The 4,347-nt window shown below is 35.8% G+C and overlaps 1 long non-coding RNA gene across 1 annotated transcript; it reads left to right on the top strand.

Moving 5' to 3' along the window:
- The first annotated feature begins 747 nt into the window (after positions 1-747).
- Positions 748-3,117, top strand: LOC143114563 (uncharacterized). Its single transcript, XR_012984953.1, has 5 exons — positions 748-836; positions 1,666-1,804; positions 2,062-2,118; positions 2,241-2,326; positions 2,538-3,117. It is a non-coding gene; the product is annotated as an uncharacterized LOC143114563 (long non-coding RNA).
- Positions 3,118-4,347: the final 1,230 nt, after the last annotated feature.

Below are 4,347 nucleotides of genomic sequence, written 5' to 3'. Positions count from 1 at the left end.
CATGCAGTGGTGGACGAGGTACACAAATCCTGTACTTGAGTGAAAGTAGAGATACACATGGTCAAATGTTACTCCAGTAAAAGTAAAAGTCCTCCTTTTACATTTCCACTTGAGTGGAAATACAAAAGTACTTGCCTTCAAATGTACTTAAGTATCGAAAGTAAAAGTCCTGAAATGTATTATGACTAATACAGTTGCATTTACTATTGTTGAAATGATTCGGCACAGACATAGGCATTCATTAAGCCTTTCTCCTCCATTCAAGGACAAAATCAGCTAATAATTGTATGTAGAAAGAACTTAAAACAAACTAATGTGATATCTTATCTTAGATATTTCAAAATAACCACATTTTTCTTTGTTGAATGCTTTACACTTTCAGACCAAATCAAGATGTTCCCTTTTGTGTTTGATAGTGTCAGATTGTCTATCATTTGCTCGATGGCGTCAAGAGGCTAGTTATGGTAACATCAATATTGTGAAAAGGGGTCAACAAGGTACAGTAAATAGTGGATAATACACTGTAAAAAATAATACTGTGGTTTTGTTGCTTTAACTTAATTTGTTTAGTTAATATAACTAAACTCTGTGAAAATTGTCGAGTCAAAAAGAAATACTACGTTTTCACTGATTCAACTTTGTTCTAAGTTCAATGAACAAGCACTTTGTTGTCTTCACTTAAATGAACAAGTAGCCCTAACAAAACACGACACATGCTCGTTACTGCCACCTCTGGCCAGACCTGTTTACATCACTTTGCCCTGTTGGAAGAAAAGCACATGGAGGAATCGTCTCAACTTTCATCCGACGTAATCCGTCAATATTCAGTGTTTTTGGTGAGTAAACTTTAGTACACAACCACTCAATGAATTGAATGAGTAGAACTATTTCCATATAATTGGATGAAACACTTGCATTTCGTAGATGTTTTCGCTTAACCACATATCTCGCTAGTACCAGTAAAAGCTAGCTATCATAATGCTGTAATGTACCAAGCCACTTGAAGAAAACAAGTCTTTTCTCTATTCCTTATGGTTATTTCCCCTTGTGTATTTAAAATAGCTAAGGAGATGTTTTTGTTTGTTTGTTTAAGGCAAGCCAAGTTGGTTGGTGGTTATCTATTTGCATACATTCACTTAGATGGGTACGAACTAGACTGCTAACTAACGGAAGCTTCTCTTGTCCATCAGCATGTTCTCCCTTCACAAGGACTAATGACAATTTAACCTTAATTCAGATTAGTAAGGGTGATATGTTTGTTTTCACAGTTTGAGCCAAAAGTTTACTTTAAAAACAGCACTGAGAGTGTGTGGCAAGAAATGAGTCAATATCAAAGATCCTTTAGTAGCCTACATCCTATTTCAACCATCTCCGATGCTATTTAGCACAGTGGACATAAATGTAGAATATTATTATGAACCCATTAAGCATATCTTTATTAAGCATGACTTCATTCTCACTATGTTTAGTATAGGTGATAAAAGTTACCTAAGCATTTTTACAGTGTTCATAGAAAGTTCTCATTCAAATCTGAATAATATTGTGTATCATAATGTAGGCCATGTAGTATCAATGTTTAACAGATATCTCAATAGGCCTAATGCTTTTACAAACACATTTTTGTGCATTAAAATCTCAGATGCTTGTAATTTATCTCTGTTACAGAAGAGTGTTAATGAAGTGGACCTGTAAACTGAGCCCATTTTCAACGCGGAATCAGAGGGTCATCAGAAGATCTACTCTGAAGCACGGACAGCACAGCCACTTTTGCCCCTTGCTCTGCTTGTTTTATCACCTTCAGAAGGCAAGTTGACCTCAACGGACATTTCTACACACAATTGACTTTTTTTTTATTTTATAGTGTCACCAGGTATTAACAGAATTGCCTGTAGAATGAACACAAAAATATTGATTTAATGTCTTTTATCTTTTCTTTTTTGTTGTCATATTCTGCATTCACTGCATCCTCACGGAATTCAACTGTCTGATGTCTGCTGATCTCTTGAGAACCTTCCTCAGTGAACTTGATGAATATCTGCCCATGTTTCTTGTCCTTTTCAGAAAAAGGGACCCTGCCATCACAAGCTCCAAGACATTATCAGATAGCTTGATGCTCATGTAAGTATTGAACATATGACTCCTGCATTCTATGATGTGAATATTAATGAGCTCAGAGTTTTTTCTATTTTGTTTTTGTTTAACATTGTGTTTGCGTTTGTGTGTTTCCTTTTGCATTTCAGGATTCCAACCAGAATAAGCGAACAACCTGCTTGGCATGCCCCACTTTCTTCGTCAAGATACTTCCAGCATTCTAAAGACCTGTGAGGTAGGTTTAGCAAATGACTTTAAATGTGATTTGGAAGCACTGGTTGAAATACAAGGACATGCTCTACAGATGGAAACTCATCATTTTATAAAGCATGTAACATTGTATTTGAACTAAGCAGATTATTTTAACTGTTCTAAACTGTAATAGAATAAAAGCATGTCCCTGGTAATGAGTTAAATATTCACCTTTCTGGTGATTTGTTTTTCAGCCAACTGGTCCAGTTGAAGATGTCTTAAAAGAAACCAGTGTAGGGATCCTGATCGTGTATGAGGACTGCAGCAAATGCGTAGTTCTACAAAATCAATCACATATGTCTTGTTTTGGAGGAACAGTTTATCGTCATGGACATTTCCAATATTCCAAAGGCCTTTGAACTCTTTGGACTGATGGGTCTCAATATGGACTACCCGAAGCATCTAAAATTCACGTTTGAAGTACAAAAGCTGTTCTTGAACATTTGAAGGAGCTCCTCTTCACATGAACATTGCAGCTGCTTTCTCCAAAACAGGCTGCTTGGTAAAGAGTAGTACAACAACCTTCCGTAGAACTTGGACTTGGTCCTCAGTTTTGATTTGTTTTTATGTGTGTTTTCAGATTATTTTTTCTAATGTAGCATAATGGGTTTCCCCCCCAAATTTGATGTGCTGTACATCCACCTGTGTATTTTTAGTTAGTTTTGGTTTTTTTCTTCGATATTATGATGTGCATCCTCTCTTTGAAAAAAATAAGTATAAAAGTTTTTAAAAGTTAATAAAACTAACAAGGAAAATACATGTCTGAACAAATTTATTTCAACTAATGATCCTATTTTGAAACAACATGTAAATTAATCAAGTTAACTTACATGGCTTTTTTGACACAACAAGAGTCTATGTAAAATTTTCAGTTGACTTAACTAAGAAATATAAGTTAAATCAAATTTAATTTTATGTCAAGTTAACTCAAAAACGTTATGTCAAGTTAACTCAAAAACGTAAGGCAGCGGGGTAACAAACCTTTTTAAGTTAAAAGGGCATATTATTTTTTACAGTGTAACATAGGTTAGGCAACACCATTATTTAAAGCCTAGCTCGCTTAATAGAAAATATACATGTAACACATGTATTTGGACAGTCTTTTTTCCAAAAGGAACTTCAGCTGTACTTCAGCGGTCACAAAATGTAGTGGAGTAAAAAGTAAGATATTTGGCCTCGAAATGTACTGGAGTAAAAGTAAAAAGTTTAACAAAATTGAAATACTGAAATAAAGTACAGATACATGAAAAAGCAACTTAAGTACAGTAATTGAGTAAATGTACTCAAGTAATGTCCACCACTGCACACATGCACACACACACACGCATGCACAGACAAACACACACACACACACACACACTAGGGCTGGGACAACGCGTCGACGTAATCGATGACGTTGACGCAAAAAATACGTCGACGCAAAATATGAGCGTCGATTCGTCAAGCATAACGTGTGCTGCTAAATATTTTTAATCCATTTTCCATACGTTGACTAATCTGTGGCTGGGCACCACAAAATCAAAACCGGCCATCACACGTTGATGTTCTATGTTGTAGGCCTACTATTTAAATTAAAGATAAGATAAAATAATTTAATTGAGCCACTTTTTACTCACACAGCCTTTCCTCGCCCCGCCCGCTCTCTCTCGTAACGAGCCCGCTGCTCCTCCTCTGCATGTGCATTTAAGAAAATATTCACGATTGTTGAAGGATTGTTGTTGCCACATAGAAGCACTGCATAGAACACAGTGGGCTAAATTGCTATTAAATCCGCTTAGCATCGTGACCATGCTGCACAAATTTGTTCAAAACTGCTGCATTAAAGTAAACTTGAGGAGACTAAACTATAGTTACAGTATGCAATCAAGAAGTATCTCAAAGCTAAAGGGGAGATAATCGATAATCGAATGAATGTATGTAAAATGAATAGTTAGATTAATCGATGCATCGAAAAAATAATCGCCAGTGTTGGGCAAGTTACTTCAAAATCGTAATGTACTATGC

This window comes from Alosa pseudoharengus, unplaced genomic scaffold (genome assembly GCF_046254945.1).
Source record: "Alosa pseudoharengus isolate Yale_2024_CS ecotype anadromous, Long Island Sound unplaced genomic scaffold, YU_APseudo_1.1 YU_APseudo_1.1_scf_9, whole genome shotgun sequence".
Taxonomy (NCBI): domain Eukaryota; kingdom Metazoa; phylum Chordata; class Actinopteri; order Clupeiformes; family Clupeidae; genus Alosa; species Alosa pseudoharengus.
This window is presented reverse-complemented; position numbering and strand designations above follow the sequence as displayed.